General features: G+C 38.7%; 1 pseudogene; it reads right to left on the bottom strand.

Annotated features, from left to right (window-relative positions):
* LOC102012481 overlaps positions 1-17,374 on the bottom strand; it is a 55,389-nt pseudogene that overhangs the window by 692 nt on the left and 37,323 nt on the right.

The raw sequence follows: 17,374 nt of genomic DNA, 5'->3' as shown, positions 1-17,374 counted from the left end.
GCGCGCCGAGCGGGGTGCGGCCCAGCGCCCCCTGCCGCCGCCCACCTCGGGCCGGCAACGCAGCGGCTTCGCGTGTAGCTCAAACGCCGCCGCTCAGGGTCCTCCGCAGGCTGAGTGTAGATGGAGTGAAGGCGGTCGTCCTGCAGAACGCGCTTGGGGATGCGTGCGGGAGGGTCTGAAAAGAGGAAAGCCTGGCTGCGGGGAAGGAGGAGGTGAAGGAGGGAAAGAGTTAGCCCCGCTCGGGAAAGGCTGCGCCGCGGCTCGGTTCCCTCTGAGAGGACCCCGCGGGGAAGGGGCCCCAGTGAGGCCAGCACCACCCGTGCTGATGCTTAAGAAATTGCTGGAATGTTGCAGATATTTGGGAGCAGACTTTCAGAGCAATGACGAGCAGATGGTATCTAATATTAATGAACAGTTTTCCTGCCCCCCTCAACAGTAACAGCCAACTGCCGAGGGGAGCAAAGTCTGGCACACTCACTGCTCCTTATCTACTCTTGCACTGGATGGTAGACCAGGAATCCGGGTCTGAGCTTTAGTTTTGCTTTCTTTTCTTTTCTTTTTCCCAAGTGATCTGGTCTTGTGTCTGGTTCTGATCCTATTCTCTGCCATTGCAATTTGGAACCGTAGCATCAATAACTGGAAACCAAAATAGTCTAGACAAGGGGCACGCTTATGTGGCAACACGGGGCGCTAGAATCAGACTCACTCCCCCGCCGCAAGAAAAATAACCTGAGAAGTTGCATCTGGGACCCAAGCATCTCACAAATGTGCATTGTGTTCTTGTGCTGTGAGTTCTTCACTTGGAATCAGGGTAAAGGTCAAGGCACCTGGGAAGGACAGGTGGGGAGAACAGTTCCCTGGGCCAGAAGCCTATTTCCCTCTTACGTTTTCTTCCCGCAACTTTTTCCTAGTACATTGAGGAAGGGCTTTCATGCTTTATGTAAAACGTTGAGAGGAAAACCAAAAACATGAAAGCTCAAATGTAAAAGAATCTTGAAGTCAGAGAAACTAAAGGTTTCTCCTTCCTTTTAGATAATTTCTTTCATATTATAAACAGGTTATTTCATAGATTGAGAATTAGAAACAGTTAACAGCACTTACCTCTGAGACCGTTGTTACATATATATGAAATTTCAAATATGCAGAAGTTCAAATAGATTCATTTTTTTTTTTAACAAATACTTCACTGCTGCTACGTGCCACCAGATTGACCAGAAGATTCAAGAGACGGCAAAATAAAGATATATTCCCTGTTCTCGGGGGTCTGTACATTCATTCTAGCTGGGGAATACAGGTAATGGAATTATGAGTAAATGAGTAAAATACGTCGTCCTCTGAAGACGAAAAGAGGGAGGGAGACAGCGGGCCTTTTGGGGGGAGGGGTTGGGTTGCAGTGGTGCGGAGAAAGCCTCGGGGAAAGGGGCCGTCTGAGTGGAGATTTTAGAGATGAGGTGGGGAGCCTGTGTCTCTCCAGGTCACCACTGCCCCAGTGGCAGCAGCAGTCAGTGGGAACAAGCTCGGCTGGAACGCTAAAACTCATAAAATAGCGGGAAGGTCAGAGTGGCCGAACTGGAGTGAGCAGGGAGAGGAATGAACGAGGTCAAAAGCTGAAGAAGCAGCTTGAGTCAAGCACTGACACCTCCATCTGGCTGACATTGGAAAGGAAGTATTCAGGCAACATTTCTTTTCTTTTTTTTATATCAGGAATCGAACTCAGGACCTCGCCCTTGCCAGGCAGTGTGGTGCCACTGAGCTGTATCCACGGCACAGCAACATTCTTTGGGCACAGAGAATGGGGTGATGAGAGGAAGGTCCTAGGAGGTGCTTGCACAATCCAGGTAAGAGATAAAGGTGGCTTGCCCAGGTCGGTAGTAGGGAAAGGGCCAGATTTTAAAAACATCCTCAAGGTGTAAAGGGACTTCCTCATGGCTGTGGTGGGAGGGGAGAGAGTTCTTCGTTTTTGGTTTTTTTGTTTTTTTAAGTCAAGAATGACTCCAGAATGTTTACCTTACACTAAGGGAAGGTGAGACTTTCCACTCAGTAAGAGGAAGACCATGAGGGAAAAGTTGGGAAAGGGGTAGGAGTTGTTTGGGAAACACTGAAGTTGAGATTCCTATTACAAATCCAAATGTGCAAGTCAGCTAGGCAGTCGGTTGTATCAGTCTGGAGTTCATGAGAGGCCTGGACTTACAGATCATATTTAATGGTGTGAGGGTGTCTGAGGGCACCAAGAGTGTGAAAAGAGAAGAGGTCTGAAAATTGGTCCTGGCAGACTTCAGGTCGTAAGTGGTCAGGGAAATGAAGAACAGTCAGTCAGGGAGGGATGTGTTCTAGACAGCAAATGTGAGGCAGGTATTGCCACAGTAATGCCTTCTATCTTCGCTTTATATCCCAGTAGCTTATGGTAATGTATTTGTTTTCATGCCCATAGGTGTGTGGGTTGGTTTCATTCAGCTGTTCTGCACTGTGCTCAATTGAGTAGCTCTGTTGTATGTTGTAGGTTGGGGTTGGATTTTCAATGTGTGTTTATGCTGGAGCTCAGCCACTTTGGAGATCTTTTTTATAATCACTGAGCTGCAAAAGCCAATCCAAAGCCTGTGAGCCGACCGAAGGCCTCACATCAGGCTGGCAAATATTCCATGGCCTACGTATGTCACGTAGCCACATCCAATGTCAAAGTAGTAGGGAAACATTCATCCTATAGGGAGGAAAATGAATATGTACTGAACAGTACTTCCGACACTTGTCACAGCAAAGGAAAAAATGTTTCAAGGTGTAGGAGATGGTTAGTAGCAACTCCTTCAAAGCTCAGAATTAGAAAGTGACCACTGATTTAACTGGAACTCACTGGTTGCTCAGGCTTCTCTTTGAGCACTTTTGGAGAAATGAAAGGGGTGAAAGAGAAACTGAAGAAATGAAGCTTAGACAAATTTTTCAAGCATTTTTGTGGTAAAAAGGAGCAAAGAAATGAGGTAATGTCAAAAAGAGGAAGGAAGATCCAGAGAGGTTTTTTTTTTTTAAATGATGTTCATAGTAGGTTTATTATATTTTGAAAAAAATTTCAAGAAAGAAAAGATGATGGTGCTGAAGAAAGACAACTGTTGTAGTGATGCCTTGAATAGGTGACAGGGGGTGGATTTAGTGCACAGGGAGAGAATGTGGCTTTCATCTGAATGTGCACGTTCACTTACAGGTCAAAGGAGAGAGGAGCCTTATGGGCACAGGTGGGGATAATTGGGAGTTTGTGTTAATATGTTCTCTTCAGTGAGGTTCCTGGAAACTGACTTGAGGCAAAAATGTGGGTGCAAGTGAACTTTTGATGTTAACAAAAGCTCCAAAGGAATCTAGGTAAAACAATGATATTGTCTATCCAAAAATTAATATTGTTCCAAATTTGGCATTTTTTAAGATATATGTAGTGGCTTAACTAATGTGCAATATGAAACACCCAGCTGAAGTGAGTCAGCACGGTTTTGGGTGTGGAAGGCCCACCTGAGAATTGTGGCCAGCAGCATAAAAGGAGAATTGGAAGGGGAGAGGTGTGCTATTGATTCTCCTGGAAAAGCATGTCATGCTGGCTTTGATATGAACTCAACTATTCACATCATCAGGGGAGCTCAGGTCCTTGCTGTAGATGAGGATGGCTACAGCTGTCCTTGGGAGAGCTCTGGTCCCTACCTTGAGCATCGCTTCCGGGCTCCAGTACAGATCCCTCAGCCTGCTGGCACTGATCCTTCATCCCCCTGGTGCAGACTTTCTAGCTTTCACCACTGATCTTTGAGCCTTCCCAGTGCAAATCCTTGATGAAGACTTGCATGAGACATTGTTGTGGGCTCTAGGCCTCCAGTCAGACTCATGGGGGACATTGCCGTGGGATCCAAGCCCTCAGCTGGATTCTTTGGGTCTCTTGTGCATGGACAGATCTCCTGCACTCTTTTGTATTTGACTCTTTGGGTGAATATTATTAAATAATCCTATAACTTGTGTCCTGTATTGAATCTTTTCCCTTATGAAACCTGACTACAACAAAGCTCCAACCTGCCCAATCTCTTTTATTCCTTCAAAGGTATCCTGAAGTTGCTATGTGTCATTTCCATGCATGTTTTTGAAATTCATTACATATATATCAATGTGGATTTATACTCTAATTTCACACATGGTCCCATTTTATGTAAGGAGTATTTAACTATTCATATGTAAATTTATTCTTCAATTTTTAAGATTTATTCATCTTGATTCATGTAGTACTTTTTCATTCATTTAATTATATACAGTATTGTATAATTAACTCATTTATCCTATTGCCCCATAATGAAAAAAATTGGATTATTTCCAATTTTTTTTTCTTTTTTTTGAGACAATGAATATAGAAATTAATATTTTCTTTCATTGATGTAAACGACAATTTCTAGGGTTTGTACTTAGAAATGAAATTGGTAGGCATGAAATATACTGTTCATTTTTGAGGGCATGTGTTATTATCTGGCTGCCCTGCATCTGAACCTTCGTTCTATATTTGAAGGCATTCTCATGTATAAGACAGTGAGTGACCCTGTTCACCTCCCATGAAAGAAGGTGCATTTGCATAACACTTCCTTTGCCAGCCCTTCGGGCCATTGGAGAACACATCATGGCTGACACTTGGCCCAGCAGCTACCACCCTCACTGTCCCCACACAGGATCCTCAAGTTGAAACTAGCGACACAAAGGAGCTGTGTCTGTCGGTGAGGGAGGTGCCTCCTCAGTCTGCTTCAGTGGCATAAAGTTAGCTCTGGTTTAGTCAACATAGACTCTTTGCTCCTATTTTTACAGGGCTGTTGCCCAGCCTTTTTAGAGATTCTGGAATTTTCTTCATACTTGTTAAAGCTCCTTTTTCATTTAAATGAGCCAGAGTTAGTTTCTATGGCTTGTGGTTCCACTACAATATACGTACAATAGCTGTTATTTCTCTAACTCCTTGCTGACATTTAGTGTTTTCAGACTATATGTGTGCATGTATATACATATATATTTGTTTATTTTGTTGTTTTGCTGTTATTATATACAAAGTTGACTGAAAAATGGGCCTTTCTTTGCTCCTTTTTACCACAAAATGTTTAAATGAAAAGAAACATTATGGTAAAAGACTTTGCCACAATGATGGGATGAGTGTTTGAAGCAAGTGAGAGTATTTTGAGGGAAACTAATAGCCACATATCTTAAACATTCACCATAGTTTTGGTTAGGCCCTGTTAATCAACTGTTTGCTGCAGTTTCTGTCCAGCGAAAACATTATGGTGTGTCTTCGTCTACTTCACACTGGACCTCGTGCTGTGAGACTTTTTTTTAGTTATTGAGGTGTCACCTTTAAATTCCTTTTTCATATCATTTGCTTAGTTTTAAAGTTGCTTTTCTTATTGATTTATGCTAATTTCTGGGTCATATTTTGCAATAGTTTTTCCTAATTATAGGGTTATATCTTATTTTTCAGAGCTTGGCCTGGTAGCCTGTGTCTGTAGTCCCAGCTACACAGGAGGCTGAGCCAACAAGGTTACATGAGCTTGAGAATTTGAGACCTGCTTGGGCAATATAGTGAGTCCCTTGCTCAAAACAATTTCTTAAAAATTCAAAATATTTTAATTTTATGAGGATAATTGCTGTAAAATTTAAAAATAATGTAATCCACGTCTCAGCACTGCAAAAAGTAAAATTAATTAAATTTTTAGTGTAGTTAAAATTTCTATGTTTTTCTATGCTTTGTTTCTATGCAATGTTTTTCTTACATGAGGAACATTTCCTTTTTATGTCACAACTGCTCATTATGTTTTCTGAAATGTATGACTTTTTTCTTATTACATTTATATCTTTAATGCATCTGAATTCTTTTAAAATTATTGTTGGTAAACAGGTAATATAGCCATGTATCTCTCATATACAAAGTGAACATAGCGAAAAATCTTTTTCCTGCCTTTTGTCTTATCCATCTCTTTCTGGTATCCTTACTGAGATTTTTTTTTGTACTGCCTGTATGAGAACAACAAAATACTCCGTTAGTCTTTGTCCTTTTTTAATATATACAGCAGGCCTTGCTTTTTTTCACTAAATATATCTTGGAGGTATTTCCATAAAAACTGTATGTATTCACCTTTTACATCTTAATTCTATGAGTCCACCATATTATTTCATCCATTCTCCAAATAATAAACATGTATCTGATGGTAGGCTTTTGATATTAAAAAACAATAGCTAAGACATTCATCATAGGAGCAGGTATTGTTTAGTATTGTTTATTCAATCATTTAATCCTGCCTCCAACCCACAGAAGTAAATATTATTACTCCCACTTTATAGATGAAGAAATTGAGGCATGGGGAGATTTAGTAATTTACTTTTGACCATAATTTGAGCAAGTGTTAGCACAGGGACCTAAAACTCGGCTATTGGGCTCTGGCATTCACTTTCTCAACTGGATAAAGTGCTACAATGAATACGTTTGCACACACTAGATAAATTCCTAAAGCTTGAACTGCTGCTTCACAGGGTAAGAATATTTGTAGTATTAATAGCTGTTGCCAAATTTACCTTTCATTGAGAAGGCTCCTGCTGCTACAGTTTGTGTCTAGATATGCTCCTAAAGCCTCATGCAGTCATAGGTGGGGCTCTTTCAGAGGTGGCTCAATCTAGAGATGTGATTGATTCACAGTGCAATGCTAGGATTAAAGGTACTAGGATTAAGGGTGGGTGATTATTATATCAGTCAACTGATCGACTTGGCACCACCCTAATCTGGGTAGACTGGATACAATATAAGGGACACAAAGAGACTTGCTTGTCTTACCCCCCTTGCTTGTTGGTACCTTCTGCCCACCATAAACTGTTTCTCCTCTGCCATCCTGCCTTGGAGCCAGCTGACTATGGACTGAAAGCTAAATAAACTTTTTCCCCTTTAACTTTGGGTGTCATGTATTTTGTCTCAGCTACCAGAAAAAAGTAACTAGGACACCTGCCAACACTGCTTGAAAGAATCATTTTCCTTCATAGCCTTACCAGTATACTGCATTATCAAATGTTTGGATGATTTTCTGTTTATTAAATGAAATATAGATTGTTATGGTAGCTACCATTTGTATGTATCTTAAAATGAGACTGGATAGCTTTCATGTATATTTAAAAGTCATTTCTAGTTTGATAGACTATTTCTACCCTCTATTTTTGTATTAGATTATAATTTTTGTCTATCAAATTCTGAGAGACTTTAGTATATGTATTAGGAGAGTGAGCCCTTTGCTATGATATCAGTTGCAGTTACCAACCCCCCCATTTTTTTTTTTTTTTTTTTTTTGTTTTTCTCCGGTACCGGGAATCAAACTCACAACATTGCACTTGCCAGGTAGGTGCTTTGCCGCTGAGCTAAATCCCCAGCCCCCAAACCCCCCCATTTTTAAGATCCCCCACATATGTGGTCCTGTGGCTCTTGATTCCATTTCACTCTCAATATTTCTTGCTTTGGGTTCCATTCTTTTTTATTTTTCTCTGTATATTTTAATGCAAGCTACAGAATCAATGCAGTGGCCATGAAAATACCAATATCGTTCTTCACAAAACTAGAAAAAAATCTTAAAATTCATATGGAAACACAAAAGACCCTGAATGGCCAAAGCAATGCTGAGCAAGAACAGCAATCCTGGAGGCATAACAAAAACAAATTGCAAAATATTTTATAGAGCCATTGTAATAAAACCAATATGGTATGGCATAAAAATAGACACATAGATCAGTGGAAATGAATAGAGAACCCAAAAACAAACCCACAAAATGACAGCCATTTGACTCTTTACAAAGGCATCAGAATATGCTGGAGCAAAAACAGTTTCTTTAACAAGTGGTGCTGGAAAAACTGAATGTCTACATGTAGAGGATTGAAACTATTCTCCCCAAATTTTAGCTTATATAAAAATCAACTCAGAATGGATCAAAAACCTTAATATAAGACCTGAAACTTCAAACCCACTAAAAGAAAACATCAAAGAAATACTTCAAGATATTAGGATAGGCAACAATTTCCTAAATAGGACTCCAATAGCTTAAAAAAAGAAGAAGAACTGACAAAGTGGATCAAATGAACAAGCTTTTACTCAGCAAAGAATCCTATCCATATAGTGAAGAGACAATATAGCATGGGAGAAAATATTTGTCAGCTATTTTTCAGATAGAGGATTAATAGCATTCATATATATTCATATATTAATATATTCTTTTGGATATATATATATCCAAAAGAAAAATATCCCAATCAATAAAGGGGCAGATCAATTGAATACTTCTCAAAAGAAGTATTTTTTTATTTTAAAAATAAAAGGAGGAAAACACTAACAGACAGACAACCTTTTACAAAATAGCAAAAGAACAGTACAGACAATACAGAGTCACAAACAAAGTGGTAGGAAATTAACAATGCTTGTTGTATTACATATTGATATCTCAAAAGAAGTATTATACTGCCCAATAATTATATTAAAAAGTTCAAAAAAAGAAAGTTCAACATAATTAGCTATCAGTGAAAAGCAAATTGAAACTACATCAAGATCCCATCTCACCCATGTCAGAATGATTGTCATCAAGAATACAAAAAATAATAACTTCTGGCAAGAGTGCAGAGGGAAAAGAACCCCTGTACACTGTTGGTAGGAATGTAAATTACTACAGCCACTACGGAAACCAGTATGGAGGTTTCTCAAAATTTAAAAATAGAACTGCCATATGATCAAGCCACATCACTCTTCTGTACATACCCAAAGAAATAAAAGTCAGCATTCACATAACTATGTTTATGGCAGCACTATTCACAAAGCCCAAGTGATGAAATCAGCCTAGATGCCCATCAATGAAGGAGTGGATGAAGACAATGTGAATATATATATGGGCAACAGAGTATATTCAGCCATAAAGAAGAATAAAGTCATGTCCTTTTCAGGAAAATATATGCCACTAGAGGACATAATGTTAAATGAAATAAGCCAAACTTAGAAAGACAACCATTGCATGTTTTCTGTCCTACATGGAATCTGGGTCAGAAGAACACAATATGAAAACAGAGAGGAAACTATTATAGAAGAGAAAGAGGACCAAAGAGAGTGGGAGGGAAGGGTGGTGGAGGCTGTGGGTGTAGATGTGATCAAAATACATTGTGCAGAGCTGTAAAAATGTCACAATAACTCCCATTTTTGTAGCATTAAGATGTGTCAATAAAAATAAACTTACATAAAATCAACTTTTTTCCCAGTGGAAAGCTAATTAAGATTTTGATTTGAATTGCATTAAAATTATTTGGGGATAATTTTCCACCTCTACAATATTGAGGTGACTCCTCCATAAACACATTATTTCTCTATTTATAAATTTTGTCTTTTAAGAATATTTTGACTTTGTCTGTCTTTCACATTAGAATTTATTCCTAGGAACCTTATAGTCATTGTGGTTATTATAAATTATATATGTATTTTAACTTATATTTTCTACTTGTAAATATAAAATATTAATTTTGTGTAATGATTATATATCCTTTGTATTTTTAAAAGCCTTTTAGTAATTATCTGCTCAGGCTCTTTGATTGCCTCTTAAGACAACGATAACCCTGTAAATGGTTATCATTTTTTCTTTTTCTGTGTATTTGTTTATGTACTGGACAGTGAACACAGACTCTTCCCACTGAACTCCATTCCCAGAACTTTTTAAAATATTGAGACAAGGTCTTCCTAAATCATTAAGTTGTTCTTCTCCTGCTTCATCAGCCTCTCATACTGCTGGGATTACAGGCATGTGCCACTATGCCTGGATCCATTTCTTTTTTTAGGATAATTTTCCTTAGTTGAGAGGAGACTGAATCGTCTTTACTGGCAGCTTCTTTGTTCAATATCAGTCTAGTATAGATTTAATTTTTAGCAGTGATTCTCAAACTTAGAGTCATAATCTTTGGATGCTGGTAAAATGCCCATGTATTTCTGGAGATGCTAATTTAGTAGGAATAAAGAGTGAGCCAAGGAATCTGTATTTTAACACAAACACTATGTTATTCTAATTGTTGAAAGAGCTGCATTTTGAGAAACATTTTACATGGAACCTATAGTTCCTAACATTTATCATTACCTCTTCAAAGAAGGTATGAACCCATAAGACAGAGATTTTTGTCTAACATCTCTTTGCATGCTTGGTGCCTAGGATAAAAGCAGTAGATGCTAAATGAGTGTGTAGATAATAAAAAAGGACTTAGGAAAGTTGTCAGAGGGACTTGTTTAAGCTTACTTAAACCCTTAAAAATGATTTCCCATTTGTGTCTTATGTCCATCAGAGGAAGAACATGATTGGAGTGTCATAGGTATGGTGGTACCTTTGTTTATGAACTTAATTTATTTTACGATTTTGGGGTAGATGGCTGCCTGTGTGTTTGTGAGAAGAAGATGGCTATGGTCGTGTTTGTCACCCTATGCAGAGTTTGCTAAGGGAAGCAAACTTTTGGTGAAAGCTTTTGGTTGCAACACAAGCATTCGTGAACCGAACTGTGACTGGACTTTAGGTGAGAACCTGACAATCAACTATTCCCTCATCTGGTTTCTTTGCCTCCACATGTATACCGGCTTCCAAGCTTCATGGTTTTAGTTTTACTTTTAGGCACTGGGGATGAAAACTATCAGTTTCATACAAATCATTTTCCTTTCCTTAACACTTCTTTTTCTCTACCCAAGATGTGTGCAAAATTTGTGTATCCAAGACAGGATAGGCTGGGGATTTAGCTCAGCACCTGCTTGGTAAGCATGAGGTCATGAGTTGGATTCCCAGTACAAACAAAACAAAACAAAACAAAACAAAGCAAAAAACCATCCACTCACCTTGTAGCTCAAGACAGGATAAAAGTGAGATGTGGGAAGAGAACATGCTCTAAATTATTATTACAGTCAATATTGTAATTATCTTCCCATAAATCCCAATCATTTGAAAATGTTTAAAATGGCATTCAGCTATAGAGGACTGATACATGATGATGGGATTAATTCTGTTTGATCTGACTTCAAACAGCATAAAAAATTGTCTATGTATAGTTTTAAAGACTGTATTATCTGAAAGTTTATTCAGTCAGTTTATCTTGGTATCACAAAGGCTGGGTGCCAAATGTAGTGTAACTTTTAATTAAAATCCTCCTATGCTGCATTTATTTGAAAATGCCTTTCAAATAAATAGAATTGCTATTATAATTTGTACCTTATTGAGTGGTTAAATAGTATGGTTTCAAGAAAAACTATATTTTCATGTTTTCATTGAAATAAAAAATACAAATCTTTAACAAGGCATAAAATTTTTACAGTTTAAAAATTGCTCTCATGATATTTTGCAATTTATTACCATGTGCTATATATTTTATGAACTATGTTACTCAAAATTTTTTTTCACAGTACACTAAGTTTGTATGTTACTTTAGTTTTATGTAATCTCACTGTTTACTGATGGTTAATGCGTATCACAAATTTACATAACAGTCTAGCAAATGGACACTATTATTTTAGAAGGGTTTCATTTGTACTAGCTTGGTGTTTAGGTTGGTTCCATACTTGACTGATTTTAATAATCACTGGGGATAGATGTTTAACAATATATATTTAGGGCTACTCCAATAGTGTTCAGGCCCTATTTTAGGTGGTTATAACATAACCAATGCAAAGAATCTTGATCATTTTCATCTGTTGTTTTACACTGTGGATCTTTTTCTCCCTAGATATACTGCTATTGAAAAGATAACTTATGTAATTTATTGCCAATTCTGAATGACTACTCCCTTGAATAATCACCTCATTTTTGAGAAAGGATTATCAATTTAGGATAAGAGAAGAAACTGAAGATACTTTAATTAATGGGCTATCACATATGATTTTGTAAAAGTATTAGATTCATACATTGGATTTTTTAAAGGGGTTTTTTGAGACAGGCTCTCACTATGTAGTTCAGGCTGTCCTTGAACTATGTAGCCCAAGCAAGCCTTCAACTTGCAGAGATTCTCTTTCCTCAACCTCCTGAGAGACATTGGATTTTACATATTATATGACATTCTGTTCTAAAATCTTTTGCACTCTATTCTAAAATCTTTCATCTCTGGTTGTTCTTGATTTGCATAACCATTTTAATGCATTTAAAATGAGTTTTGTATTACTAAATAATGAGGCAATTGTGCAGATAAAGAACTCTAGGAAATAAGGTGGAAGAGTTGTGAGTTATAATTCCCAAAAGCAAAATTTGTTAGTTACAGCTGATTTGTTTCAACTTCTTTATTCCATGGTAAGATAAGTTAAATTAGGCTTGTTCAGAAGGCATATGGACAGAGTTATAGCACGTAAGTGAAAACAATGATGTCAGTGTATAATAAGTAGCTCCTTATAATTTAGAATCAATAAAGGAATTAGTTCTTGGTGGTGCATTGAACAAAGGGAACCCAGAATATTTTAGTGACAAACATGGCTGAAATGAAGAGCATTCCTGCTCACAGGGTATAGCAGACCATGAGATCTGCTTCCTTGTTCTCTTGGGCACACAGGTAGGATATGTTTGCCAGCCTTCCTTACAGTTTATAAGTCATGTGAATGAGTTCTGGCCCATGGAATTTGTTTGTTTGGGTTTTTTTGTTGTTTTTTTTCCGGTACCGGGAATTGAACTCATGACCTCGCACTTGCCAGGCAGGCGCTGCGCCACTGAGCTAAATCCACAGCCCCTGGCCCATGGAATTTGAATAAAGTATTGCTTGGCACTTCTAGGCCTGTCTCATTCACACAAACACTTCCTTAAGCCATTTTTCTTCAGTTAACCTGAAGGAAATCTTTTATGTGTTGAATATGATAGAGTCACAAGATGGAAGGGATCCTGAGTTCTCAAATTAGCATCTGGAACAAAAGGGTCTTGTTACTTCCAGATGGCCCCCAAAACCTCATACATTTGGTGGGAGGGGGTGCTTTGGGAGGTGACTGGATCATAGAGGAGTGATACTCATCGGTGGATTAGTCCACTGATGAATTTATACCTACATGTGATGTTGGGACTAAAACTTGGTCAGAGGAGGTGGGTTACAGGGACCATGGCCTAAAACATATATCTCCCTTCCTCCTCTTTTAATCACTCTCTGCTTCCTGGCTACCATGCCCTGAGCTGTTTCTTCCCTCTGCCATGCTGCCCTGCCTTGGAGCCAGCTGACTATGGACTAAAACCTCTGCAAATGATGAGCCAAAATAAACCTTTCTTCCTTTAAATTGTAGGTGTTGCATATTGTGTCTTAGCAGTGGGAAAGTAAAATAGATTTTGGTACCAGAAGTGGGGTCATTGCTGTGATACTACCTGACCATGTGGTTCAGAAACATTTGGAACTGTTTTGTGAAAGGAGTTTGGAAAGGTTTGCAGGTGCCAGCTCTAAAATGCTATAAGCTACACTTAATGGGAGATTCTGGTCAGAGCTCAGAAGACCAAAATTCTGATTAAAATGCAGCCAGTGAAAACCAGGCTCAGGGGTGGCTTAGGTACTGTTGGGAGCATTTAGCCATGTTTACACTGAGAATGAAGAGCAAACAGCCCATCAGAATGATTTAAAAAGCTTTGAGCTTGGTCCGAAGAAAAGCTCCAGTAAAGTTAGGATCCACAAAGCTAAAGCAAAGGAGAAATTGGTTGCTAACAATGTTAGCATTTTAATAAATGCCAAAAACTTTAGAACAAGACAATTTAAATAATGCCTTGAAAAAATATGAAAAACCAGCAAGTCCCCATCCTTTGCAGGCTCAAGAATGCAAAGGTAAAAAGACTTTGCTTTAAGGAGACAGCTCCAGAGCACTCTGTAAAAAAATAATAATAATAAAAAAGACTGCCTAGAAAATTAATTCCCTGGGATTCAGTTTATACTGCTCAAGCATCCAGGTACTTGGAGGCTCCTGCAACCACCAACAAAAATGCAAAAGGGCTCAGCTAATGCTTCAGATGGTGGCAGACCTTGACATCATTCACCCTGGTGCTTGTTTTAGGTGCATGCAAAATACAACAGTTGTGAGGACAGGGTGGCTTCTGCCCACATTTTACAAGAGAGTCCTGAGAGACCAGGCAATGTGCCTGTGAGAAGGAAGTGCATAAAGTTGTGGGGTGAAGCTAAAAGTGCAGAGGAAATCCCAGGACAGTACAGCTCAAGAATGTTTAAAAAAAAAAAGTCAAGAACATAAAATGACTGAGAAAAGCCACAGGGAGCAAGCAAAGCCATCCCAAGAGAGAAGCCATGAGGACTACAAACACCCACAGTACCTTAAGGGTGGGGCCACCCAAACCCTTTTAGAGTTCATATCTCACCACAATTTGCCAAGGGTGCTAAACATAAAACTGTGATTTCATGTTTGCTCTGTTAGATTTCAGTCTTCTTTTGTTCCCATTTCTTTCTATTGTCCTATTTCTCTCTTTTAAAAAAATGTTTATCCTGTTTATGTTGGCAATGTTTAACTTTCTTTTAATTTTTTTTTTCCAGTACTGGGGATCAAACTCATGACTTTGCGCTTGCCAGGCAGGTGCTGTGTCACTGAGCTAAATTCCCAGCCCCCTTTCTTTTAATTTTTATGGAGCTCAGGGCTAAGAGTTTATCCTAAATCTCAGAAGAGACTTTAAGCTTGGACTTTTCAGGTTAGAACTTTGACAACTCTCAAGAGGCACACTAAAGACATTTTGTATAAGAAAAATGCACATGAGTCTTTGGGGGCCAGGGGAAAATTGTTTTGGTTTATATCTTAATCTCCTATGAAAGCCTTATATGCTCCTAAGTGGGGTTTTTGGGAGGTGACTGGATCATGGAAGTGTTATAATCATCAATGGGTTAGTCCACCGATGAGTTTATAGCTAAATGTGATGTTAAGAGATAAAACCCTGCCAGAGAAGGTGAATCACTGGGGGCATGGCTTAAAAATACCTCCCTTCCTCCTCCCTTAATCACTCTCTGCTTCCTCCCTGCCAGGCCATGAGCAATTCTCTGCCATGTGGACCTGCCTTAGAATCAACTGCTTGTAGACTAAAACCTCTACAAACTGTGAGCCAAAATAAACCTCTCCTCCTTTAAATTACAGGTATCAGATATTGCATCTCAGCAATAACAAAAAAGAAGACAGATTTTAAATGATTTATAGACAAAGTCATATTATATTAAGTCTCTGGGCTTTTAGTTGATCTGTTACAACAGTGTGTCTACCTCAACTAATATAACGGAATACCAGAAAGCAGAAAATGTTAACCCTTTCTTTGGTCTCCCTTTGGCATTTACTAGTTAGTCCTGGCAACTTCGATGGATTTCTTCTTTAATGGGCTAATTTACTTTCTTTAGCACGTGTGTGTGTGTGTGTGTGTGTGTGTGTGTGTGTGTGTGTTTGGTGTACTGGGAACTGAACCCTGAACCTTCACACTGAGACCTTACTAAATCACCACATACTACGATAGGCTGGAACTTGCACTCCTTCTGCCTCAGCCTCTGAGAGTGCTGAGATTACAGGTGTGTACCACCACCCTCAGCTAATGTACTCATTTTCCTAACTTCATCTGAGTTACTGCAATAGCCTCTTAACTAGTGCCATGGTTAAGCTATTACCCCCACCAACTCTTAGATCTACATCAAGGTAATGACCAGAGAGATCTCATGTTTTTCTGTTCTGAACTCTCCAAGCTTTCCATTTGTTTCAGAGAATGTGCCAAAATCTTTGCAAAGACCCTTTACGACCTGCCACCTGTCTCTATGATCTCTTTTCCTTATTTATTAATATTTTCCTTTCTGTATATCCTAATTTAGCTGCACAGATTGCTGTGCTATTTCCTGGACATGTCAGGCATGCTTTGCCCCAGAACGGTTTTTTTTTTATGGTACTTGAAATTGAACTCAGGACTTGTGCTTGCCAGGCAGGCACTGTGCCATTGAGCTACATCCCTGACCCTGCCTCAAAACTTCTGTCTTCCTCCTAGACACCTGCAGGGCATACTCTCTTGCATCCTCGTAGTCTTTGCCCAGAGAAGATTTTCCTAAGTACACCACTTAATACTGAAACTTTTTACGTTTTCTACTCACCTTCCCTGCATTATTTTTCTATATAGCACTTATCACCAAACATACTATTGAAATTTCTTTTAATTATTGTTGTCTGTGCCCCCTGCATATGTGAATTAAAATGAAAACTCCATGAGACCCCTATTAGATAAAAGCTCTTTGAGTTAGAATTTGTGGTTTTTTCAAAATTGTCAGTTCATGGTAGTACTTTGCAAATAATAATAAAATTTCCTTGAGTAATTAAATGCTATAGCACACTGTGCCTAAGAAAGACTAAAAAGAAACTCCTAATTCAAATTGCTTCTGACAGAGAAACATATTTCCAAAAATCTTATTCCTCTTCCAGGACTAGGAACATATTTGTTGAAAACATAAGCCAGTGATCATATAGTGTCATCTTAACTCCCCTATTGACATTACTTGACACAATTCATTGCTGTATTTCTGAATTATTGTTTTCACTTGACCTCTAGGATACCACATTTACCTGTATTTCTCCTATTTTTCTAGGAGACTCCTCTCCTTCTCAGTCTTTTCAGCAATTTCCCCTCATCTCCTGACTTTTGCATTTTGGGAGCCCCAAGGTTTAGTCCTTGATGGTCTTCTCTCATCTGGCTGCAAGCATTCTTCAGGTAATCTGAGTAAGACAGGACTTAAATGCCATCTATATAATCATCATGACTCTCAACTGTGTATCTCCACCTGTGCGTCTTTCCTGACCTCCAAACTGGGCCTCTTCGCAAGGATGCCTAATATGTATCTTGAACTCAAATGTTCGTGATAGCCTGTGGTATCTCCCTCTCCCCTTGTAGCCTTCCACATTTCACTTAATTTCAACTTTTTTTGTGGGGGTACTTAAGCTAGAAACTTTGGAGTCATCTTGAACTCTTTCTCTCTGCCAGTTCTATCTTCCAAACATATCGAAAACTACTTTTCACCATCCCCACCACTACCATGTTGGTACCTTTACCATCATCTTTTGCTTACATTAGTTAGGTAACTTCTTAATTGTTTTCACTGATTCTGTTTCTTGCTCTCTACCTTAGTCCACTGAACTGATAGAACAAAGTATGAAAAAACAAAATTCCATAATAATATACTAAGAAAACAACAATAGTTAATACACTGTGTATTAATTATCTTAAAAGTAGTACTCATAGTACAAAACAGAGACCAAAAAAAAACTTTCAGAAAGAAGATATAAACCAATAATAGGGGCTGGGGATTTAGCTCAGCGGCAAAAGCGCCTGCCTGGCAAGCGCAAGGTCGTGAGTTCGGTTCCTGGTACCGGAGAAAAAACCAAAAAAA

The sequence above is a fragment of the Chinchilla lanigera genome, unplaced genomic scaffold, assembly GCF_000276665.1.
Source record: "Chinchilla lanigera isolate Chin_1 unplaced genomic scaffold, ChiLan1.0 scaffold00045, whole genome shotgun sequence".
Taxonomy (NCBI): Eukaryota; Metazoa; Chordata; class Mammalia; order Rodentia; family Chinchillidae; genus Chinchilla; species Chinchilla lanigera.
The sequence above is the reverse complement of the archived record's forward strand: the minus strand, read 5'-3'. Positions and strand labels throughout refer to the sequence as shown.